Here is a 26701-nt window from a genome sequence, read left to right on the forward strand (position 1 = left end):
AAAGCCGGTCGACTCCGCGGCGCAGTTGCTTTTCCCCTTTGCGCCCTTGTTACAGAGAGACACACATACACACAAAGACACGCGCGATCCCAGAGAGCCCGACCGAGCCAGCTCGGCCCCAGAGACCCCCCTTCAGATCCGCCCGCTGCGCCCCTCAGGAGCCAGTTTTTGCGCTCGCTAGCTCGCATCCACGTGGCTTTTGTCGGGGAGGGAGCACTATATTAGGGAAGGCAGGCTGGCAGGCAGTCCGGCGCGCTTGCGGGGAGGAGGTGGAGGAGAGGAGGAGGAGGCGGCGGCGGCGGCGAAGGGGCTGTGCCGGCGCCGCCCGGAGCCAAAAAGGAGGTCCCCGCGGCTGGCTTGGACCCGCGAAGCAGGGGCAGAGGCGGAGGCCACTTCGGGAAGGACAAAGGCGGCGGAGGCGGGCGAGCTTCCTGGAGGCGGAGGCGGTGAGTTGAGCGGGCTTGCCTGCCTGCCTGCCTGCTCGGCGGCGTAACGCGCCCCACAGCTCCGCTTTCTCAGCAAGGAGCTTCTCCCGCTTCGGGAAGGGACGGGCTGAAGGGTGAGAGGGGGCGCGACCGCGGGAGAGGCGACCGGGTTGTCGCGCCGCCTCAGCCAAGGCTGCCCTTTCCCAGGCGGGGGGTTCCCTCAGGGGCTGTGAGAGAGAGAAACGCGGTTCTGTGGCGAAGCGGGAGCCAGTCCACCGGAGATTAACCCGGTCCGGAGAGGGCGGGCAAAGAGGGCAGATAGGGAACGCCCGGGTTGTTGGCGAAGCCTCTCTCTCTCTCTCTCTCTGACCCGCGTGTCGCCAACTCGAACGTGGGAACGGTGCCGTGCGGGGGGGGAGGAGGGAAGGAAAGGGTCGAAGGCTCCGCGGCGCGGGCGGCTGGGAGGGCGAACGGGCGCTTCAAGGGAGTCAGCCAGCGGAGGAAAGAAGGCGTCGTGGGAACTGCAAGCCTCGAGGCGGCGGAGGGGAAGCGCCTGCCTTGCGGGGTTGGGGGGGGGGGAGAAACGAGCGCGAGTTGTGTGGCTCCCCGCTTTGGCCGCAAAGGCTTGAACGTGTGGAAGCAGCGCGAGGCGCCTCCGGGCTCGGGGTGGCGAAGAAGAAGGAGAATTCTCCAACTTTCGGGCCGGGATGGACGAACCACAGCCGGGGGGGGCGGGGGGAGGCAGCTTCAAGGGGGCGGGAGGGAAGCGTGTTAGCGGCCGGACCGTTGAACGTGTGGAGGCCATTCGGGCGACCTGAGGAGAACTGGCCTGAGGAGAATTGCTGGCCGGAGAAGCTGCGCCGCCGGACTTTCTGGCTCCCGCGCCTTTTTTGGGTCCTGCCTGGCTCAAAAGGGAGCGGTGCGTTTCCTCAGCCGCCGCCTGACAAGAGACCGAACTCGTGTGTGTGTGTGTGTTGTGGTTGTTGTGTGTGGTTGTGTCGAGAGAGTTACGGGGTGGTGGGTGGGGAAGCCCTCCCGGGTTACGAACCGGGCAGGTGAGGCTTGCAGAGCGAAAGGGAGCGGCGGGAGCCGAGGCGGTCCGGGGTCGCCGAAAGGGTGGGGGGGAGAAAAGAAGGCGAGGCGGCCCCCTTTTTTTCGAACCTGAAGAAACGGCGCCTCGCCACGTGCCCCGCCGCCTGTTTTTAAAGCTCTGCCCGCTCTCTCGTTTGGGTCTCCGGAGGCTCTTGGGTGGGTAAACCCGGCATTCCGACGATCGGCAGGTCGAACCTCCTGCTGCCCTTCGAATTAAGGATAATAAAAATGGCTTCGTAGATCTAAGACCAGGTAGTCCTCGAACTTACCACCGGTTCGTTTAGTGACCGTTCGAAGTTACAGCGGCTCTGTAGGGAGGGAAAGCCGATTTATGACCGTTTTTCAGAAGTTGTGGGAGCTTCATCACTGGAAGCTTTCAAGAAGTGACTGGACTGGACTGGACTGCCATCTGTCACAAGTGGTGTAGGCACTGTAGGGTCTCCTGAGCGGGTTGGACTAGATGACCTACAAGGTCCCTTCCAACTCTGTTAATCTGTTAAGCATCCCCATGCGTGACCTGATCCAAAGTCCAGACACTTGGCAACTGACTCGTATTTATGACGGTGGCGGTGTTGTCCTGGGGCCGTGTGATCCTCTTTGGCGACGGGCAAAGTCAATGGGGAAGCCGGATTCACTTAACAACCGCGTTAAGCTGCAGTGATTCACTTAACCACGGTGGCCAGAATGGTTGTAAAAATTAACCGTTGTCTCACTTAGCGACATAAATTTTGGGCTCAGTTGTGGCCGTAAATCGAGGACTACCTGTATTGGAAGTCTGAATGATGGGACTGGGAAGAGGCGAGCCTTGTTACCTTGAGAGTGCCTCACCCCAGCTCAGAGCAGCATGGATTAAAGGATGTTGGTCTTTAAAAAGCATATTTGTACTTTTTTTTTGTTTTAGGGGTGTTATATTTGCAAACGGCCTTGGAAGCTCTGCTGAAAAGTTGCATGCAGGTTTTAATTATAGCAAGTAAAATGCAAAGTATTTGTGGTTGTTCTTTTTCCGACTTGGTGTCCAGGAATAGTTTACAAAACCCGGAATGTGCACCTCAACACACACACACGTCTGACATATGTGGACTTTGTGATCTCAGTACTTCTAGAACAGGGACATCTCCACCATGCGTTTACTCAAAAGTAGATTTGCACAACACAGGTAGTCTTCAACTTCATTCATTTGGTGCAGAGGTGGGTTCTACTTACCTTTACTACCGGTTTGCAAGGGGGCTGCGCGCGCTCTTCTGCGCATGCACAGAAGCATTCTGATGACATCGGGGTCGGTGGGCGGAGCCCCCCGCCGGTTTTACTACCGGTTCTATGGAACCGGTGTGAACCGGGGGCAACCCACCACTGATTTAGTGACTGAAGTTACAATAACCCTGAAAAAAAATTACATGACTATGCTTGGCAACTGCCATGTATTTATGACGGGTTGCAGGGTTCTGGAGTCATGTGATCACTTTTTGTGACCTTCTGACAAGCCAAGTCAATGGGGAAGTCAGATTCATTTAACTGTGTTACTAATTTAACAACTGCAATGGTTCACTGAACAACTGTGGCAAGACAGGTTGTAAAATGAGGCAAAACTCAACAACTGTCTTGCTTAGCAAGAGAATTTTGGGGCTCAATTGTGGTCATAAGTCAAGGACTGTCAGTAGATTTCTGGGTTTGGTTATCCTTGCTTCCTAGTTAACTGGGTTGAGGACTGCAGACTAGCTGGTTCTCATTCATATTAAACAGCAACAAGGCTTGTTCGGTGCGCTATGCTGGTTGGGCAAATTGTACCTTAAATCAGATAACTCTGGTTTAATGCACTAAGAAATTGAGCCAATGCTTAGCATGAGGCTTAACTATGAAACATCTGGTCTGTATATCAGTTTAGTCAAGAGCAAAAGGGAAGCAGAACTCTTTTAACTTGCTAAGCAACTGCTTGTTTTGTTTTTTTGAATCTTGCCCTGATTGGATATGAGTGTTGAGAGGAAATGAAAAAAAAATAATAATAAAGTCTCAACCCATGACAGTTGGCTTTCGAGAGTGAGTTTCTAGCGGGAAGCTCTTGAACCAAAGCCAACAACAACAGAAAGTTTTGTATCTATACATTGTATAAATATGCAACAGTGTTTTTTTTTTAATTACAAGTTTTTTCTTTTAAAAAAAAGAAATTCAAAATCTGTTCCCAAGGGAAGAGGGTAACTTCCTCCAGAACTGACTTGCAAGTGAGAATTTGCCCCGCAGAAAGTCTGTAGTAGCTTTTCCTCTTAACTACTAGGCCAATTAAAAATATACAGTAGTTTGCCTAAATGTAGCATGTAGACATGGTGGCTCAGTGGCTAAGATGCTGAGCTTGTTGATCAGAAAGGTTGGCAGTTTGGTCGTTCGAATCTCTAGCGCCACATAACGGGGTGAGCTCCCGTTCCTTGTCCCAGCTTCTGCCAACCTAGCAGTTCGAAAGCACGTAAAAAATGCAAGTAGAAAAATAGGGACCACCTTTGGTGGGAAGGTAACAGCGTTCCGTGCACCTTTGGCATTGAGTCATGCTGGCCACATGACCACGGAGAGTCTTCAGACAGTGCTGGGAAAATGGAGATGAGTACTGCCCCCTAGAGTCGGGAATGACTAGCACATATGTGCGAGGGGAACCTTTACTTTAGCACGCTAAAGCTTGGTCCCTTTTTCCCTTTCCTTAGCATACACATGGGATACTCAACTCTCGTGTTAAAAACATGGTGCAATTTATTGCATGAACTGGAGATAGATTAATTCAGCAACCAAACCAAACAAGCAACCGGGAAAGTTATTCTTAGCCCAGTAGATTTTTTTAAAATTAAATATACACCTTTCAAGATGCGTTGCTAAGAATAACGATCAGAGAGAAATACCTATATACCTGTAAGCATGCAAGGGAAATTGGTCATCTCTGTGGCGACCCTGTAAAAGAACTAAATTTAAAGTAGAAGATTAGTTTATTCTTCTCCAGAGCTCAACAGCTAGTTTATTGGAATGTCTACTATCTATCATATATTACAAAGAAAAGAATGCCTTGATCATGGAAAAGATAAAAAAAAATTAATAACAGGGTTTTGTACTGTATGCTGAGCAATGGTGCATGTTTCCTAAGATAGCTGTTTTATCTGTGTTGAAAAATTCATTGTTGCAAAGAAAAGTTGGGATCATTCCATAGATCTCTTGTTTTCACTAACTATTTTGGATGAAGAGTTTACTTTCTTAGTCTAATCCAGTGTTGCTCAATCTTGGCAACTTTAAGAGATATGGATTTAAAAACTCCTCCCAGCAAGCTGGGAGAAATCCAGAATTCTGGAACAAGCTGGGAGAATTCCAGAATTCTGGGAGTTGACGTCCACACTTCTTAAAGTTGCCAAGGTTGAGAAAAACTGATCTAATCTATCAAATCTAAGCTCTAGTAAGAATAAAATAGAGATGAGAGGACAGAATAACTCACACTGTCTTAATAGAATAGCAGAATTGGAAGGGACCTTGGAGGTCTTCTAGTCCAACCCCCTGCACAAGTGGGAGACCCTAAACCATTTCAGACAAATAGCTGTCCAATCTTTTCTTAAGAACCTCACGTGTTGGAGCACCCATAATTTTTAGAGGCAACTCATTTCACTGATTAACTGTTCTAACTGTCAAGAAATTTCTCCTTAGTTCTAGGTCTTGATGGTTTCCTGGCAAGATGTTTGATTATCTGTGTGTTTCAACCACTAGCATATCTTCTAAGTATAATTATAGTAACTTTCCACATTCCACTGAAAGAATTGGCAATAACTATACTGGCAGAGACACATGGAATTTAAATCCAACTTATCTGAACAAGATCTAGGTTGAAAATGCTGCCCTATGTTACAATCACCCTTTGCATGCCTCTGATTATAGATAATGATTTTTCTGGCATAGTCTATATATATCTTAGCAGCTGGTGCATAGTAGTGAATAGATACATTTATGGTGTAGGCATGAGTACAAACTTAAGGTTTGCAATGAAAAATGCAAATTATCTGTTATGTTTTAAAAAGTACAGGTCGATAGCAGATTGTCTGAGGAGCAAAAAAAAAAATCAAAGAGCTCTAGTTAGGGAAAACTTCTGTCTGCTTTAAATTATAGCAGCATAGTCTGAAATTCCAAGTTTCTTATAGAATGCAAACTTTTAATTAGAATATGCTTACTGGTAAATAGCATTTATTAGTGGATTAAAATACATTCAACAATACTATCATGAATTAAGGTTAGTTTTTGGTTAGTTCTTTTTAAGAAAGATTTTTTAAGTGTCTAGTTGTGCACACATTTCAGGAATATTTTGGGCCGAATAACTTTCAAAACAAAAAATAGAGGATGTCAGGTTTCAACAGACAGTCATACACATGTATGACAGTAACCAATTTGCTCCAGTTTAGACTCATCTAATTCAGCAATTAAGATTAGAAATTGCTGACAGATTGGGCTCCGGTCCGTCTCTGAACAGATGGTCTTCTCAGCATTTGGAGCTGCTGATAAATTAATAAAGGGGCCTCTCAGGTTCTCTATATGGTCGACCAGCATCTCTTTCCTCTCACAAAAAATTGGCAGAGGGGTTTGTCACCACAGGTTTTCCTTGCTGGTGAGCACGGTATAGATTGGTTGTTCTGTTTCTTTTGACAGGAGGCGGGTACAGTGCCTGGCTCTAGCATTTGATAGCTAAGTTCACTGCTACTTTACTAGGAACACATGCTGGGCAATTCTTTCAATACATTTGGGCTTTCCAGTGCTCTCCAGTGTGTTTCCTGTCATGTATCAAGTGTTACTTAATTGTCATACAACCTGCAGAGATGCAGACGTAGGCCTCATAAACTGTTTTCCTTCCTTCCTTCCTTCCTTCCTTCCTTCCTTCCTTCCTTCCTTCCTTCCTTCCTTCCTTCCTTCCTTCCTATAGGTTTGAAACGTTGCATGCATGTCATAAAACCTGCAGAGATGCAAACATTGTTCTCATAAACTGTACCTTCCTTCCTTCCTTCCTTCCTTCCTTCAGGTTTGAAATGTTGCATGCATGTTATAAAACCTGCAGAGATGCAAACATTATTCTCATAAATTGTTTTCCTTCCTTCCTTCCTTCCTTCCTTCCTTCCTTCCTTCCTTCCTTCCTTCCTTCCTTCCTTCCTTCCTTCCCTATAGATTTGAAACATTGCATGCCTGTTTCATTCTGTGTTGCTGCAATCCTGTTCCTTTTCTTTCCTTAACAATGAGTGTGCAGAACAAAAGCACAGGGAGAGAAGGAGGGGCATGAATTTCAGTGTTTCAGTTAAATGTCAATGGAAATTCTCAGTCATTCAAGTTATGGTTGTCCCAAAGGTACTTTTTCAAAAGGCAACTGGACTTTGTTTTTTCTTTGAGTAAGTTTCACTTCTCATCCAAGAAGCTTCTTCAGCTCTGACTGAATGGTGGAGGATGGGAGAATTTATATTCCTTGCAATTATCTGGCCATTAGCACTCTTTCGAGAGTCATTGAGGCCCCTTGTTTTTCAATGCTTCAGATTCTTAACTTCCTGCTGCCAATATTCATAGATTCATAGAAAGTGATGGGTTGAATCCACCACCAAAGTAAGTCATCTATGTGGTTTATTAAAGACCCCCCCCCCCCTCTGAAGATGCAACAGCAGAAAATGTAACAGCTTCATCAATTTCATGAAACAAAGTTTCTGAGTTTTTATAACATGCTAGGTTAGGCTAAAAAGAGGGAGATTGTGGTTGTAGGAGACCAGTAATTATTTCCTATTTCTGACCGTCACATCAAGCACTAATATTGTGGATTATGTTGCCACAGCATTCTGTAAATTAAATATATAGTGTTGCATGAGCCCAGTGCTGTATCTTTGGTTTTAGGTTATGATAGAAAAGGCTTCCAAAAAAATTCTTCATGTGTTGAGAGCACCTTTTAAAGTTCTGATTTCACTTAATTTGATGCCTATCCCATTAATTTCACCATCTTCTGTGGGAAACAGGCTGGGAAAGAATGAACTCAGCTTGACTTCACAGCATCTAAAGCCCAATAAATTAAGTACAACACCCTGACTGGATTGCTGGAGGCTTAAAATTATGAGTTTGGTTGGTCTTTAGTCAAGACCTGACAAGTTGAAATGATTTGGAAAACCGCTTAATTCCTCAGGTAGGCATCCCCCAAACTCTCCTTTATGAAAAATATGCTTTAATTAAGAATCCAGATCAGGCCTTCGAATCTTTCCCATTCCTTACCCTGGGAACTCAAAACAGTCAACTCAGATCAAGTAGAGACCAAACTGAAGGTTTAAGCAGCTCATTCTGGATAAAACTGCAGAGTATGGATAAAGAGTTACAGCCTCTTCCTGTGCCAAGCAGTTGGCCTGATGGCGAACCTTTTCGGCACTGAGTGCCCAAACCAGAATGCACACATGCATGTGTACACTGGAGCACTGGAAATCCAAAGACCACAGAGAGGGCTCTGCGTGCCACCGCCATAGGTTCGCCATCATGGTTCTAAAGCTGCCTGCAATTACTGCAGGTTCGAATCTCGCCAGGCTCAAGGTTGACTCAGCCTTCCATCCTTTCTAAGGTAGGTAAATTGAGGACCCAGTTGTGGGGGCAATAAGATGACTTTGTATAAATATACAAAAGGATGAAGGCTATTGCTTATTGCTTAGCGCATTGTAAGCCGCCCTGAGTCTCCGGAGAAGGGCGGCATATAAATCAAATAAAAAATATAAAAATAAAAAAATAAAGCAATGGTTCTTCAAATTCCTCTTCTCTGCACCCCTTTCCAGGCTTTTAAAAATTATGGAGGACCCAACTAAAAGCCTCTTTGATCTTGGCATAATACAATTACTGGGGTCCTTGGCACTATCTGAGCTTGGCTGTTTCCTTGAAAACCTTTCATTGATAAATTCAGTAATGAAAGGACTGCAAGAGAGCCCCAAGGATCCCACAGTTCAGCCCTGAGCTAGAATTACTCTCTTCTGTTGCAATTATTGCCTCAGTCCTTACTCGGAGATTCCCCACCTTTTTTACCAGTGGGCATATCTCAAATTTTCTGATTGCCATAAGGGAAGGGATAGTCTTTTCCCAAAATGACAGCTATACTGGCATAGCCTTCCTAAGACAACCCAAGGAATAGTCAGATTGGGTATAGATATTGGAGGGCCCAGAGAAATAGTCAAATAGGTTTTTATAGTATAGTTTGGGTAACTTCAACCATGTAAGGTGCAAATAAAATACATTGCAGATCCAGGGGAAAGAAATAAGAAGCTGAAGTTGATTGTAATCATGTTAAGTGGATTCCCTATCCAAAGAATTGAGTGCTTCCTTCAGATTGTGACTGGCATTTGGAAGCTAGCAAGTAGGGGGAGGGAAGGAGTCTGTGCTTAGAAATTTCTTCCATGGAAAAAAACCCTGAAGTTTCCAATTATTCTGTGGGCTTGCTTCCCACAACCCCAAAAATCATGAGGTTGGCTTTAAAAAGAGATTAAAATAATCCCTTTCTAGAAAACTCTGCTTCCAGGCCTTGAAGGTTATTGTAGGATTATGTAATCAAACTTTTTTCCCCCCTCTCTGCCTTCAAGAGCTAAACATTTAATTTCACTTTACGTTCCAAAGCAAGGTTTGAGGTGTTTTTTTTTTTAAAGAAGGCTGAATTCCCCTTCACCTCTTTCCCCATTAAATTAAATTCACAGCTTTCAAATATGTATATTGAAATACACACTACTGTATTTTATTCTTACTCTATTCTTATTCAGTTTTAACATGGCTCTAAAGAAAAGGAAATGGATTTATTATATCTTGGCTCCTGAAACATACTGAAGAAAACCTCAAAGGTGCTTTATTTTTCCTTTAAAAGACAAGTGGACTTTCTACGTTTTTTTTTCTTTGAAAAGTCTCACTTTTCATCCAAGAAGCTTCTTCAGTTCAAACTAATTGGTGATGATTTATATTCTTTGCAAATCCTTTGCAGATCTTTGCAAATCCTTCTATTTCCCACCAGTTCATTAGAACTGAAGAAGCTTCTTGGATGGGAAGCGAAATGTTTTCAAAGGAAAAAAAGGAGTCCAGTTGCCTTTTTTTTGGGGGGGGGGAAGGCACCTTTGGGACAACCATGACCTGGATGATTGAGAATCTCCATACACATGATGAAGAAAGATCACCAGATGTTTCTTCAAGCTAGACTTGTTTAAGAAACCAATGCCATATAGATCAGGATTCCTTATATTGAAACCTCTATAATATCAGACTTTTGCAGGTCTAAATGTGCTTCTTCTTTGCTTTTTATCTGTGTGTGAACTGGGAAAGACTTGAGACATTTTTTCAAATTGTTTTCTTGACCCAGGTTCAAATCCCTCTTATCTGACCATTGTTTTGGTAGGGCTCTTCCTCCAAGAATGCAAATTGGCAGTGGATGGAAAAGACAGTGTACAGCCATGTCCATATTAGTGCCAAGAAAACAATTCTCAATGCCTCCATATTCAGGAAGCATATGTTGTGGTCAGCCAGCGGCCAGCAGAGCTGGCAGCAGAGTCGTACAGTGTAGAGGTTGGGGAGGAACATGGGCCAGTCCTGGGGGCTGGGGAAAGCTCAGACGAGGGCTCTGTGTCTGAGGCAGAGAGGGAGCTAGACAGCAGTGAGGCAGAGGAACAGCTGGAGCCAGTTCCCAGTATACACATGCGCAGAGCTGCCAGAAGACAAGAACAACTAGGAAAGCAGGGTCGATTTGGGAGTAAAGCCACACCTTGGAGATGATTGGCCCCTCCCATAGGAAACAAAAGAGGAGCGAATGGGGAGGGGGCTTTTGCAGGAAACAATTTGTTTGTTCTGTGACTCTCAGAGACTCTGTGCCAAGTTTTGACTTGTACTGTGTTTGGAACCTGGCAGCTTGCCAAGTGAGATAAGGTCTGTGTTGATAAATATTCCTTTGAAGAACTGTTTGGACAGGCCTTGCTGACTGTGAACAAACGGAATTCGCAGTCGTGTAAATAAAAGAGGTTTTGCTGGGACCAAGACTCTGCTTCTTGCTTTTTAGGGGAGCCTAGGTCAGAACAGCATAGTCATTCTCATTGACCATCCATCGTCATAGTTCCAAAATACAGGTAGTCCTCAAGTTACAACCATTTGCTTAGTGACCATTCAAAGTCACAACGGCACTGAAAAAAGTGGCTTATGATTCTTTTTCACACTTACGACTGTTGCAAGCATCCCCACGGTCATGTGATCAAAATTTGGCCGCTTGGCAACTGATTCATCTTTATGAAGGTTGTAGTATTCTGGGATCATGTGATCCCATTTTGCGACCTTCTGACAAAACAAAGTCACTGGGGAAGCCAGAGTCACTTAGCAAATGTGTGACTAACTTAATAACTGCTGTGATTCCCTTAACAAATGTGGCAGGAAAAGTTGTAAAATGGGGCAAAATTCATTTAACAATTGTCTCGTGTAGCAATAAAAATGTTGGGCTCAATTGTAATCATAAATCGAGGACTAACTGTATTAGCTATTCTTTCTGTCTTTAAAGTTTGCTTCTTACCTGCTAGAATTTGGCAATGAATGTTGTTAAGAGTCCAGCAAACTCTGGGGCAGTAATTCCACTGTTAGAAAATGTCCTTAGAAAATTAATTCCCCTCCCCTTTATTTTACCTGAATCTGTTCTTTACCTGAATCTGTTCTTTACTCCTTTACAGAAGTTTATGTGATATGAAACATGTCTTTTGAAAAAGTACTTCTCTACTAAAAACATTTGAATGACTCATGCGCACACCATTCTTGCTGGAAGTATATGCAGTGATGTAGTTCTCTTCCCAGTTTAATATTTTACAGGGTGAAAGTACTTAATTATACATTTTTGAAAAGCTGAAAAATGTGTCATTGTTTTGGCTCAGCTTTTCTTCCACCCGCTCTGTCTGAGAATTACTTTCTTTAAATGGATATGTTTGACTTCTGGCATGCAGTCATGGAGGAAGGAAGGTGGAAAATAGAAATAAAATTCCATTTGAAATTGAATTGTCAAGGGTCTTATCCCAAATTTTGCTTGGGGGATGAATGAATGAATATATAAATGCATGGAGTTTTTTTAAATGGACTTCTTATAGATAAAAAGGAAAGTTTGGTGTAATGGTGAAGGTGCTGGACTGTAAAGCCAAGATACCATGAACTCTTATAGGCATGAAGGCCAACTGGGTGATTTTGGGCCAGCGCTCTTTTTAATTCCTAAATTCCTTCATCTCAAAATTGGTTGTAAGGTTGTAAATTGAGGACTATCTGTATTTACCTATGGGAGCTGTCTTCCCTAAGATCCAATCAAACCAATGTCATAAAATAAAATAATAAAATAAAATAAAATAAGTGAGAGATAAATGAAGCAAAAACACCATTGACTGAGTCACCCAGTGTAGGAGATGACCAGGCTGATCCCAAGAGAGGGGTCAAACATGTCATAAGTCTCAAGTCTCTTTGTGCCTATAAGAGTCCAGCCCAACCTGAATGCCTTTCTTATCTCCCGCTCATTTCCCTTGACTGTTAGTTGGTCAGATTCTTGTAGAGAGAGCTCAAGCTTACTATAAATCTTTATACTCATTTGAACTGTTTGAATCTCCTGATTTTCCAGTATTTGACACCCAGACTTTTAAGATTTTTTTCCTTTTTTCCTCTGAGATTTGATAAATTGCAGAATTTCTGTTATGGATTAAACCAGAGTAGTAACATTTAATATAGTTGTATTTCCCTGAGTTTGGACATTGCCTCCAAACAGCATCTATTTCTTCTAATCCTTGTGTGTTCTGCATATACTCTAGATACAGCATGTTCTTTTGCTGACTTCTCTTGGTATATTCTCACTTTTATTTCATGCAACCAGGCTAAAAATACAACCATGGAAAGTATACAGAATGAGTAACATTAAATGAGAAAGTGTGGAAAACAGAAGTTGCCAAAAGCTGAAGGTTGTAGTTTGAAGAGCAGATGCCAAAATGGATCATTTCTTATTCCTTCTAAGAACAAGACAGATATTTATGTGAAGGTTTGGTACATAGTAAAAAAGAAGATGAAATCTTGGCTTCCAACAAGCACCAAAATCTGAGTGTGTCCCAGAAATGTATGCAAAGTGAGATTAACAAACAGGTGGGGTAGGATAAAAGCCAAATTTGATTATATTTAAATGTTATTTTAGATTTGATCAAGTGGTATCAAGATGAGAACTTGCTGTATATTTGATATTTTTTACCTTATGTCACGTTAAAACAGTTGCAAATTGGAAGCAATTTTCAGAAAGGTTTTAGAGACTGTATACTCAAGGTATTTGGAATCACATACCGCATACCGCTCAGGAAATACAAGTCATCTGTTACTTCTTCATTTGTGTGGCTTTTTTTTAGATTTTTCGGTGTTTTTATTAGAATTAATAGTGATTGCGGTTTTATGGGGTTTTTTCCATTGTTTTTAGTTTTGTTGCACATCTCAGAGACTCTTCCCATCCTGCTTACAATCTTTTTGGACTCTTGCCTTCTGGCAGAAGATACAGAACAATTAAAACTTGGACCACACGTTGTCTAAATAGTTTTTATCCCAGAGCTCTAATTTTTTTTTTAATTTGATTTATATGCTGCCCTTCTCCGGAGACTCAGGGTGGTTTACAATGCGTTAAGCAATAGCCTTCATACTTTTGTATATTTATACAAAGTCAGTTTATTGCTAATTGCACTAATTACTTGTTACTTGTTAATTATAATGATGTATAATTACTTGTTAATCATACATCAACAACTAATTGCACTCAACAGTGAACTAAAGGGCCACCATCAGTGAGCTGTTGGACAGCATTATTTGGTCAGTTATATGGATGGTTTAGGGGTGGGGAATTTGTGGTGGGTGGGAGTGTGTTTGGGGATTGCTATGTGTGTTGGACCTGGTCTTTGGATGTTAAGTGAATTTCGTTGTATACTGTTTATACACGTACAATGACAATAAAGTTATTATCGCTCTGTAATTTTTTGTGAGATGGACAGCTATATAAGATGGGTGGGTAGGTAGATAGGTAGGTAGATAGATCCTTTTTTTCAAATGTTATAATTCTATACTATTAATGTAATATAGGTCCCTGTCTCCAATTAGGAAATAATAATTGATTTTCACATAAAATAATTTTTTATTTTACTTTTTTTTTTCATTCAAAATGATTCATTTTTAAAGTCTTCATTCTAGTAACAAACCTCTGTATATTTTTTTAACCAAATTATGAACTTTCTGGGATTCAAGAATATCGTAAATCATCCATTTCCCTTTTCATTCTATTTTAGAATCCTTTCCAAGAATCGAAATGCTTCATTTATCCTAATGCATAATATATATTGATGTGTAGCCACATTTTAATATTTTTACAATGTTTTCGAGAGTTAGGCACAATGGTTGATTATCCAAACTAGGTAACATCATTAGTGCTAGCAAACCCCACTCCCTGCTGGCACCAATGATAGCCATTGCAATAATATTTTTTCAATGTTTTTTGAGAGTTTGGCACAATGTTATGTTGATGACTAGGGGTGAGCTCTGAAGGGCTTGTTCTAAAGAATCCTAGTGAGGAATTTATCTTAGATGCAAATGCTACAGTTTAAGTGGCTCAGTGGCTAAGACACTGAGCTAGTTGATCAGAAAGGTTGGCAGTTCGCGGTTCGAATCCCTAGTACAGGTCTGCGGGAGCAGGGGGTTGGACTAGGTGACCTCCAAGGTGCCTTCCAACTCTGTTACTGTTACCCTCAGAAAATATATATATATGTACCGCTGCACAGTGCTTTATAGCCCTCTCTAAGCAGTTTACAGAGTCAGCATATTGTCCCTAACAACCTGTGTCCTCATTTTACCAAACTCACAAGGATGGAAGGTTGAGTCAACCTTGAGCCGGTCAAGATCGAACTCCTGACAATGGGCAGAGTTAGCTGCAATATTGCATTCTCCTGGTGTAGTGGTTAGAATGCAGTATTCTTCTTCTTTTACAAGGAGAATCACCAGTGGATTTTCTATATACTTCCTTCTCAACTCTGACATCATTACACCTGTGCCATCACAGCTTCTGATACAAGATTGCAGACCTCCTTGATGTAGCATTTTTAGATATTTCCATGATTTGAAAGAAAAATTGTAAACTCACAATATCCTTGATTTCAAATTCTGCATTTATAGAGCAATCACAATGCATTTTTCCTCCGAGCAAACTCTTTAAGTTTTTGGGGAATGAGATGTTTTCAATGGAAAATTCACTTCAATTGTAATCTTGGGCTGCACCGATAAAATTACTGCTCTATATGCAAAACATCAAAGTGAATTCACTGTATATTAATTAAAATAGATACTTTCAAGAGAAGCTTCCTCTTTAGAGAAAAAGGAAATTTAGGGCCTTTTGATTCTAATGAGTTCTGCAGAAGACAACTTTTAGCATCACCGAAATATTTGTGTTCATTCTTACTTTAAAACTAAAAGAGGAACATTCAGAATTATGGTGCTTTTGTACACATTAAACTTTGTTTCTATTTCAAGAGACTTGGTCACATGGGTATAAAATAAAATTAAAAAGCTTCCTAAAGAAAGAAATATCACATTAACTTATTGTTTAGAAATTACGGCACTTTTGAAAAGCAACAGTGGCTCCCACTAGTGAAAACCTCAGGGGGAGGTGGCACTTAATCTTAAGTAAAGTGCACTTCATTGCCTTAGTAATGTAAAGCTTTCGAATTCTTTTGTTCTAGCAGGGAAATGATTTGCTAGTGTGCCTAGAATAGTCAAAACAACCTTTCCTATAAAGATACTCAGCCAAGCCTAGAATGAATAGTTCTAGCCAAAATAAATAGTGTTATCATAATCCACAGCAAACAGCAATATAATGTGTGTTGTTCTTATATTGGAAGAATAATTTTATATATGTATATAATGAATGTGTAATGTGAAGGTATGTCTTTCATGTCTGTGCTCTATATCCCAAAGGGAATGAAGTTTAAGAATAACAGAATAACAGAGTTGGAAAGGATCTTGGAAGTCTTCTAGCCCAATCCTCTGCTGAATAGAATAGAATAGAATAGAATAGAATAGAATAGAATAGAATAGAATAGAATAGAATAGAATAGAATAGAATAGAATTTTTTATTGGCCAAGTGTGATTGGACACACAAGGAATTTGTCTTGGTGCATATGCTCTCAGTGTACATAAAAGAAAAGATAGATTCATCAAGAATCATAAGGTACAACACTTAATGATAGTCATGGGGTACAAATAAGCAATCGAATCATACTAGAATAGAATAGCATAGCATGGCATAGCATAGCATAGCATAGCATGGCATAGAATAGAATTCTTTATTGGCCAAGTGTGATTGGACACACAAGGAATTTGTCTTGGTGCATATGCTCTCAGTGTACAGATGAAAAGATACGTTCATCAAGAATCATAAGGTACAACACTTAATGATAGTCATAGGGTACAAATAGGGTACTAGCAGTCAGCTGAAGTAGCTGCAGTACAGCACTCTAACAACTGCGCCACCTCGGCTCTTTATCATTAGGAGCCGTGGTGACGCAGTGGTTAGAATGCAGTTTTGCAGGCTAATTCACTGCTCGCTGCCAGGAGTTCGATCCTGTCAGATTCAAGGTTGACTTAGCCTTCCATCATTGGGAAGTCGGTAAAACGAGGACCCATGTTGTTGGGGGCAATATGTTGACTCTTTAAACTGGATGGGGAATTCTGGGAGTTGAGGTCCAGATGCCTTAATTTTTCCACGGTTGAGAAACATTGCCTTAGGACAGTATTTCTCATCCTCAGCAACCTTGGAAGTCCACCCATCTTAAAGTTGCCAAAGTTGCTGAAAAACTTTAAGTAGATTCAACTGAATTGGTTGATTCAATTCCAGTTGAATTTCTATTACTGTATTTCTAAACAACTCTGAAAAGCAGAAGTTCTGCTTCCTTTTTTAGATTCTTTGATTTGCGTATGTAAAAAAAAACAAAACCCTCTTTTGAAGTGAAAGGAAATAGCCTTTTTAGCAGTTGGTCAGTGTCACAGGAGCTGGATTGAAAATTGGTGAAAGGTGAGCAGGGTGGGGGTATTTCCACATTTTCCGTTGATTCAACAACTTTTACATCTTAATTTAATTTATCACATTTCTATGCCGCCCAACTCCCAAGGGACTCTGGGCGGCTCACAGCAAAAATAATGCAAACAATGAACATAGAAAAATTATTTAAAAACATTATAAAAACATTTTTAAAACATTAAAAGCCCATGCACAAGAGGTGTCAAACTCCCTGCATCCAGCCTACAGGGTGCTTAGATCTGGCCCATAGGGCCACCCTGGAAACAGCAAAGGACTGGCCCACAGTGCCTCTCCCAATGAAAATGCAGCCCTCCCGAGCTCTGTTTTAGCTGGTAGAGGGTTGCAGGAGGCCGTCGCAGCTGAAAACGGAGCTCAGGAAACCGTTTTCGCTGGCAGAGCGCTCAGGCCACCCCCGGCACGAGTGACGTCAAGCTGGCCACGCCCACCCCAGCCCCTCAAAGTCAAACACAACCTTGATGTGAATAGAATAGAATAGAAATTTTTATTGGCCAAGTGTGATTGGACACACAAGGAATTTGTCTTGATGCATACACTCTCAGTGTACACAAAAGAAAAGATAACATTCATCAAGAATCATAAGGTACAATGATAGTCATAGGGTACAAATGTGCAATGAGGAAACAATATCAATATAAATCGTAAGGATACAAACAATAAAATTACAGTCATACGGTCATAAGTGGAAGAAGATGGGTGATAGGAACAATGAGAAGATTAATAGTAGTGCAGACTTAGTTAATAGTTTGACAGTGTTGAGGGAATTATTTGTTTAGCAGTGTCATGGCGTTCGGGAAAAACCTGTTCTTGTGTCTACTTGTTCTAGTGTGCAGTGCTCTATAGCGTCGTTTTGAGGGTAGGATTTGAAACGGTTTATGTCCAGGATGCAAGGGGTCTGTAGATATTTTCACAGCCCTCTTTTTGACTCGTGCAGTACACAGGTCCTCAATGGAAGGCAGGTTGGTAGCAATTGTTGGTAGCAAATGTGGCCCACAATGAATTCGAGTTTGACATCCTTGGTATAGGGTCTCCTGCCTGAGCAGGAGGTTGGACTAGAAGCTCTCCAAGGTCCCTTCCAACTCTGTTTTTATGTATGTATAAATTTCCTTGTCATGGAAATCCATGAAACAAGGCTATGAACAAATAGGGGGATGGGGTGTGTGTCAAATGATGACTATACCTCTTGATTCAAGCTTCTCCCCTTTTGTATGTGTTTTGTGTTGTCATTCAGAGGTACAGAAAGAGCAGACTTGCATAGAATGGACAACGCTGCTTTCATAATTTTCATAAAAGCATCATATCTCAGAGATGCCTCAAAATTGTTTTGGGAGAAATGTTATGGAACCCAGATGAATTCAGTCCATCCCTACCAGTCATTAAACCAGACCGATTTTATATCAGATTTCTACACAAACCAGGGAAGGAAGGGAAAAGACATCCTGCTTTTTTTAAAAAAAATCCACTAATTAATGCTAATATACTTTTTTTAAAAAAAAAGTTTTTCAGTTTTATTTCTTATACACATAACATAAAATGTACATTTTCTTATACATAATTAATCATACATATACATGTTTTCCTTAAAGAAAGCATTAAAATAAGGCATTTTAATTTACATTCGGAGTTGCTCTTCTACCGTTTCTTCCCTCATTTCGCAACAACCTTCTTCTTCTCTTTCCCTTCCCTCACTCCCTCCTCTCCTCTCCTCCTACTTTCTCCTTCCTCCTCTCCCACCTCATCCTACTTCCCCTTCCTTTCCCCCACTCCTCTCTTCTTTCCCCCCTTCTCACCTTCTCTTCTACTCCTATCCCCTACTCTTCCTTCCTCTCCTTTTCCCTTTCTTCCATTCCTCTCCCTCCCTCCCTCTCCTCTTCCTACCCTCTACTCCTCTCTCCTTTCTATCTTCTTTGCTGTGGAATATTCTCCTTGTTTGGTATCCAAGCAACTCCTGTATTCTAATAGTAATATACTTTTAAATTCAAAGTTTTTCTTCCAAAATTCTTTAAAAAAAAAAAAGTGCACAGCTCTATAATGAAACCGAGATGATGGAATTGTGTTCCCAACACTTAATCTTACCTGTCAATTTTTGCATTCTATAAAGCTCTCTCTCAGGATTGGGAATAGATTGGGAATCTTTTTTTCCCCGGTTAGCTTTTTTAAAAAGAAAAAAAACAACATTCACCTCCATCACAGGGATAATAATCATGGAATGAGGAAGTGCAGAACTGAAATATTTGGCTTCTTTATATTCAGTGAAAAGTTGGGGTTAGTCCAGAGCAAGTTTAAATCCATTTTAATAGCGTCATGCTTCTGTTTTGCTTCTCAGTTTGTTTTCGGAAAATTCCTTGTGAGCTCAAACTATTGTTGGGGGCAACACCCAAATAATACTTTTATCTTGTAAATTGCCCAGAAAGTACTTATAAAAAAAGCACTATGGGCAATATATAAGCCTAAATGCTATTGCTATCTCGTTTTACCCATCCAGAAATAAAAATGGAATTGCAACAGGTTGAGAATAGGAGGAGATCCAGCTGTGATTCTAAAACTGTCTTACTGGCATGACTGGATAGAGTCCTGTATCTTTAATATCTCTTATCTCTTTGCCTTTAATTTTTGGGAAGTATAACCCTACATAAATATCCATTGAACTTGAGTTTTTCTTTTTTCTTTTTTCTTTTTTTTAATACAAAAAAAAATTTATTCACAAAATATTTTATCCCATAAAAAGCCATTTTTTGCTTTTAAACTGTGGTTAAAAAGAAACGTAAAAGAGCAAGAGACACACACACACCTCTTCCTAGATTCCCCTCCACGCGGAAGGAATACAAAGCGCTGATGTTGCTTTCAGCATGGCAGAATTCTGCTATAAGAGATGCGGAAAAGTTTTTCTATAGTGTTGAAGACATTTGGAAATCGATCTCTTCTCCTTCTCAAAACCCCCCTTTTTTTCCTGGGTAAACAGATGCCTAGGTCATATTTGCAAACCCTCTTTTAATCATTAAGCAGTAAGCAAACTCTAGATTAGACAAGGCAAAGTTTAAAATGTTTTGAGCCATTGCAAAATGAGGAAGCAACAGTTACTGAAAGCTTTCTTGAAAAAACACTTTCTTCTAGAAGTCCAGGGGACCAAAGGTGCCAGTTCTGTTTGTTTGTTTGTTTATCATTAATTATTTTATCATCTCCCTTAACAGAGGGACTGTGTTTGCTTCCATGCATACCTCACTTCTCATTTTCATTTGTTTTGCCTGCTAAAACTTGCCTGAACTTCCATTTGAGCTTTTATCTGGTTACCAAAAGCGATAAGGAATTCCGAACTGGTGAGTGGATTGCTATCTCTATCTGGCAGAAAAACCAGGCTGACTCTCTGTTCTATACTGAGCATAGAAACCTGCAGTTTCCAAAAAGATAAAAGAGAGCGGTCGATCCCTTACCTATCTGTGCCCGGGAAAATTAGCCACTTTTTTTCTTTTTAATGAATCCCTTTGGGCATCTTATTAAAAAGACTGACTTGTTTTAGACTTAACAAGAAGAGAAACTATGGGGTTTTTTTCCGCTTATAAATTACTGCAATATAAGTTCTGCACAAAAAGGGCTAGAATTGATGAGGAAATATCAAGAGGTGCCCAAGGTTTTCTTCAAGACAAGTCTATATATGGCCTCTTGACCTTTTTCCTCTAGAGTCATTCTTACTACTTCTAGCATTTCCTTCCAACCTACTCTTAATGACTGCCGATATATTTTCCTGAGGGGTCCTTGGTGCCCTCTGAGCCTGGTTTTTTTCTCGCAGATGGTTTCATTACAGGGGTGAAATGCTCCCGGTTCAGACTGGATCGCCCAAACCGGTAGTGAAGGAGGCGGGTGGTTCGGAGAACCGGTAGCAAAAATCCCTGCCTCCCCCCACCCCATGCTCAGCTGAGCCACGCAATCATCAGAGCCTTTTTTTAAAAAAATTTAAAAGCATTTTTCTACAACCTCTTCAGCTGGAAAAATGCTTTTAAAAGTAAAAAGAAAAAAAAGCCTCAGATGATCATGCGGCTCAGCTGGGATCGCCAAAGGCTTTTAAAAGCATTTTTTCTACAACCTCTTCACTGAAGAGGTTATAGAAAAAAATGGTTTTAAAAGCCTCTGATGATCCCAGCTGATCGGCAGAGGCTTTTTTTCTTTTAAAAGCCTCTGGCAATCTAAGCTGAGTTGCCTGATCAGCAGAGGCTTTTAAAGGCTTTTAAAAGTGAAAAAAAAATGGCCACGCCCACTCAGTCACATTACCCCTCCCCCCCCCACCAAGCCACGCCCACAGAACCGGTAGTAACAAATTTTAGATTTCACCACTGTTTCATTACCCAAACTAGGTAACATCTTGAGTGCATTGATGATGTTACCTAATTAGGGTAATGAAACATCTGCAAGAAAACAATCAGAAGACCCCTAATTTCAACTCTGGGCTACAAATATCCTCCCTTATTGATATTTAATGGCATCTGCCAACCTTTTTCTCTCCTCTTACCCACCTCTCACTTTTTCTTGTCCCAATTTTCTGTGATGTTCTTCAAACATTTTCTTTTTAATATGTCCAGTCTGGCTTTGTTGAGCAGAAGTTGCCCTGCCTCTTTGGCAATTGTTTTGGGCTTTTAAGAAGCTAAATAACCAAGAAATCTCAGCTGTGAAATACAGGTGGACATTTTAGGTTCAGAAGTAATCCGCCCCCCCTCCCCCCCGCCACACCAAAACTATCCAGATGGAAGGCTACTGTATCTTATTGATTTCCCAATCTACTTTACAATCCTGGGATTTCTTAACCTAATACTAACCATATCCAACCCTGCTTAGCTTTTCAAAATCAGACCAAGTTGGTTGAATAGTGCAGAGCAGTGATTCTTCTACTTCAGTTTCTTATCCATTTGATACATAACGTACACCAATGTAAGAGCCAGTCTCCTACTCTTAATGCCACCAAACGCAAGCCACTTATCTGGGATTTAGGTGAGCATCTTTAACCTATTAAGAATAAAAGCAGAAGAATGTGGAAGACAGAAAATGGTGATGTGGACTTAGATCAGGGGTGTCAAACTCGATTTCATTGAGGGCCACATCAGGGTTGTGTTTGACCTCGGTTTGTGTGGGTGTGGCCAGAGTGGGTGTGGCCTGCTCGATGTCACTCATGTCGGGGACGCCTGTGGCAGCCCGAGCACTCAACCAGCAAAAACAGGCTCCTGAGCTCCATTTCTGGCTGTGAAGGCCTCCTGCAACCCTCTGTTGTGGCCCACCAGTGGCCTGCACGGATCTTTGGTTGATCCCGACGACGAGGAGGCTGGTGTGGTGTCATGCCAGCAGCTTGCGTAGCCGGCGCTCGCGTCAGACAGTGAGGAGGCTGAAGAGGATGTGGTGCCAGAGGCAGAGACTCAGCCAGGGCCTTCAGAACCTCCAGAGGTTCCTTCAAGTGGAGAGAACGAAGTGGAGGAGCCTCTCCTCAATGCTCGAGCACGCAGGGCTGCCAAAAGGCAGGAGTGGCTACTCAGGAGGAGGAGGTCTCCTCGAGAGTAAGGTTTGAGGATAATTGGCCACTCCCTTAGCCTATTTAAGTCACACGCAGTTAATAATTTCTTGCTGGAAACAACGTGTAATTATTACAGAGCATTTTGGAGAGGGAGTGTCTTATCGTATCTTGTTTTTTGGGCTGGTTGCCAACCTTTGCTGGATTTGTTTATTCTTGGTACATTATAACTTTGAAAAGAACCGTTGGTGTGTGTGAATCCGGAGCTGGATCAGAACACCCTCTGCCAGCAAAGATTGAGTTTAGGAGGGTCATATGCAGCCCTCACGAGCTCCATTTTTGCTGGCAGAGGGTTGCAGGAGGCCACTGCAGCAAGAAACAGAGCTCGGGAGTTCATTTTCAATGGCAGAGGTACCGCGGGCTAGTCCCTCACTGTTTCCAGGGTGGCCCCTCGGGCTGGATCTAAGCACCCCACAGGCTGGATCTGGCCCCCGGGCCTCAAGTTTGACACCCCCGACTTAGATCATATTAAAAAATTACCCACTTTGTTTGCTTACTTTCAGAAAGTGTTGCTCAATTTAGCAATGAATGATTTACTGAACAATGTCATAAAACATGTAGTGACTCGACTTACGACCAAAATTCTTGGCTCAGTTGCAGTTGCAGGTTGATGACTGTCTGTATTACTTCTACCCACAAAATGACAGTTCTCTTTCATTTTTTGTTTGTTTGTTTCATACCTAGCTGTCATATCCATCTGTGTTTACTTGGAACCTTCCTGATACATCCTTGTCAAAATCAGTTGGCTGGCATATATCCTTAACTTCCCTCTCTCTCTCTCTCTCTCTCTCTCTCTCTCTCTCTCTCTCTCTCTCTCTCTCTCTCTCTCTCTCTCTCTCTCTCTCTCTCCCTCCCTCCCTCCCTCTCCCTCTCTCTCCTTCCCTCCCTCCCTCTCCCCCCCATTATTTCTTTTTTTAATTTAGCTATGACAACACTTCTTCTTTTTTTGTTCCATTAATAATCTTGCATCTCACGTTGCATGTTTATTTCTACTAGCAACAAGATCTTGAATTCCAAATTGCAAATAATAAGGAGGCAACAGAACAAATGAGGCTCCTGTAATAACCTTCCCAACTCTGAGAGACAGTGGAAGACAGCCGAGGAGTCGGAGGGTGGGGGGCTCGCATGCTATGGTTCATCGGGTTGCGAAGAATCGGATATGACTGCAGTTGGATAGAATCAAGATCATGGGAAGTGTTAATACCATGCTATAATGCCTTGGTGCACTTGGAATATTGCATCCAGGTTTGGTTGCCACAATGTAAAAAAGAGAAGAGCAACAAAGATGATTATGGGACTGGAGGCTAAAACAGAATTGGCATTGGCATTGGCATTGGCAATAGAATAGAATAGAATAGAATAGAATAGAATAGAATAGAATAGAATAGAATAGAATAGAATAGAATAGAATAGAATAGAATAGGAATAGTTGGAAGGGACCTTGGAGGTCTTCTAGTCCAACCCTCTGCTTAGACAGGAAATCCTATACCATTTCAAACAAATTGTTGTCCACTCTTCCAGTGGACAGCAATTACAAAAAACTTCCAGTGTTGGAGCATTCACAACTTCTGGAGGCAAGTTGTTCCACTGATAAATTGTTCTAACTGTCAGGAAATTTCTCCTTAGTTCTAAGTTGCTTCTCTCCTTGATTAATTTCCATATAAATAACAGTTGTTGGAATTGGGTATGTCTAGTTTAATGAAAAGAAGGGCTAGGGGGTGACATGATAGCAGTCTTATTTATTTGTTTGTTTGTTTGTTTGTTTGTTTGTTTGTTTGTTCAATTTGTATGCCGCCTTTCTCCGAAGACTCAAGGTGACTTAAAATGCATTTAAAAACCATATATAAAACGTCCGATATCTCAGGGGCTGCCCCAAAGAAGAGGGAGTCAAGCTATTCTCCAAAGCACCTCAAGGCAGAACAGGAAGCAATGGGTGGAAACTAATCAAGGAGAGAAGCAACATAGAACTAAGGAGAAATTTCCTGATAGTTAGAACAATTAATCAGTGGAACAAAGTTGCTCCATCACTGGAGGTTTTTAAGAAGAGATTGGACAACCATTTGTCTGAAATGGTATAGGATTTTCTGCAGGAGCAGGGGGCTTAGACTAGAACAGGGGTCCCCAACCTTTCGGACCTCAGGGACCACTAAATTCATAATTGTAAATCCCACGGACCACTAATATGATCTGCCTAATGACTAGCTGCATGGGCGTGGCTAGGTGGTCATGTGACTGGATGGGCATGGCCAACTCGATGTCACTCATGTCGAAGGGCACCTCGCCAGCCTCTACTCGCCCCTCCCTTCCCAGACGCTCCTCGCCTCCCCACCCAGGCTCCGTAGGGCCCCAACAGGAAGCAGTTGTTGGAGCTAAGCAGCCACCATGAGAAAGAGTTGACAAAACAGCTCAGTTCAAATTGGATCTGACCGAGAAGGAAGCTCAGCAGAAGTGCCTCACTGAGGACTATGAGCATAGGCTTTCCAAACAGAGGGAAGACCTGAGGGAGTGCAAGGCTAGGTAATGGCGCCTGGAGGCTCAGCGGGCTGAGATGGTCAGTCAGTTCCAGGCCATGTTGCGGTCCCACTGGAACAAGGCCCTCCGGCTCTTTGCCACCAGCGGCAATTCCTTCCAGCCTTTGCCCAAAGCCCCACACCAGGAGGCCGAAGCAGACCCCAAGTTGGAATTTCTTCCCCTGTCTGACCCACACAAAAAGACCCACAAGAAGGGGGAGACTCTCTGCAGTAACACAAATGTTCATTGCACATATCTGTCCCAGGGGCCGTAGTTTGAGGACCCCTGATTTAGTGCAATATAAAAAATGCAAATAATTTTTCTGCAGACCACCAACATTTTCTTGTGGACCACCAGTGGTCCATGGACCACCAGTTGGTGACCGCTGGACTAGAAGACCTCCAAAGTCCCTTCCAACTCTATTATTCTGTCATTCGACTTAGGGTCTGAACAATAACAACCCCTTATCTGAAGCTCACACTTTGGGCCTCAGTTTCCAGTTCTCTACCATGCCCACTTGGTTGATAAGGCTCAGTTCTCTCCAAGTAAACATTAACATTTGTGCCTGGGTTCATATTGGATGTTATGGTGGCCACTCAAATGAAATCTAGATAAATGAGTCTCTTGATGCCAATAAACCTCGTGGCTAAGGAAGATTACAATTGCAAGAACATGGGAACGGTTTAGAACTTTGGATGCAAAGATATCCATCTTTCCCAGCAGATCTATCCTTAACTTCAAATCTCTAAAGCATGGGGTGTCCAACCTTGGCAAGTTTAACACCATGTTGGCTGGAGAAGTCTTTTGAAGAGTTGAAATCCAGAAGTCTTCATGTTTATTTTTAAATAAGTAGCAATAGCATAGCTATGTGGACTGGCACCAATCGGTGCCAGTCTGTGGCATGCCAGCAATCGGTCCTTGCAAATAAGCGAAGCCTCATTCATGGGATGCAGGCAGCATGCAAAACCATGCCCCTCCAGTCTGCAGAAAAATCTTTCTCCATGGAACCGGTCCCTGGTGCCCAAAACGTTGGGGGCCACTGGTTTACAATGTCAGCATATTGCTCCCAACAATCTGAGTCCTCATTTTACCGACCTCAGAAGGATGGAAGGCTGAGTCAACTTTGAGCCCACCAGGATCGAACTCCAAGCTGTGGGCTGAGAGAGAGAGAGAGAGAGAGATTTTTGAAGAGCAACTGTCATCTTTGGTTCAACTAACTCCTTTTGTTAGCATTGTTGTTCCATAATTATGGGTTAGTTTAGAGTTTGTCTTCTCGGTGTTCAGTTACGATCCCTTGCTCTATAACATGGTTTTAATTTAGGCCAGCAAGTCAAACCCCTTCTAAAAGCTTCCCAATGTGGGTTTTTGATTTTGATCGTCTGTTCCACAAGCCTGGCAAAACAAAAAACAAAAAAACACAATTCTGTATATGATTAATGAATTTTGCCTTGAGGGATGATAATGGCCTATTCATACCTTCTACTTATATGCTATTCCAAGGTTCTCTGCTGTGTTGTTTGGTATTAGATTGATGGATAATCATTACATTCAGCCATGTCTCATGCTACCTATGATATGATATCGTATGAATCACACTGATTATTTTTAGTAAGTGTGGGAAAGTTTTCAGCTCTTGTGTGCTTAGTTTATTCAAGGAATATGTTTTTATAAACCTTTCTTTTATCTGCAATGGGATAAATACATTCATATCTCAGTGTGAGCCAACCTTGTTGAGATATTTCTTTCTCCTTTGACCTTTACACAGGCGAAGTTGGTCAGCTTTTGTTCATGGTTCGGATTTGCGTCATTTCAACTGGAAGCCAGTCTTGCACTGAATGCACAAATGTACATTTGCACAATGGAAAAAAAAAGAGAAAATAGCTTTTCAGTTCATTCTCTGGACCAGTTTTATTTAGTTGGGTTTCAGGCTGGGCGTTGCATTGAGGCAGCATTAATCACACTGATTGTGACTGCTAGGAGAACCAGGATGAAGATGGTACAATTGCCCTGACCCTCCTCCTTTT

General features: G+C 42.1%; 1 protein-coding gene across 1 annotated transcript in view; it reads left to right on the forward strand.

Moving 5' to 3' along the window:
* The first annotated feature begins 309 nt into the window (after positions 1 to 309).
* Positions 310 to 26701, forward strand: part of ST3GAL1 (ST3 beta-galactoside alpha-2,3-sialyltransferase 1) — a 122983-nt gene continuing 96591 nt past the window's right edge. Inside the window, exon 1 of the mRNA XM_070940317.1 lies at positions 310 to 446. The gene's annotated coding sequence lies outside the window, so the exon portion shown is untranslated. The remainder of the gene's footprint in view (positions 447 to 26701) is intronic.

This window comes from Pituophis catenifer, unplaced genomic scaffold (genome assembly GCF_029215685.1).
Source record: "Pituophis catenifer annectens isolate HBS135680 unplaced genomic scaffold, rPitCat1.0.hap2 SCAF_3, whole genome shotgun sequence".
NCBI classification, from domain to species: domain Eukaryota; kingdom Metazoa; phylum Chordata; class Lepidosauria; order Squamata; family Colubridae; genus Pituophis; species Pituophis catenifer.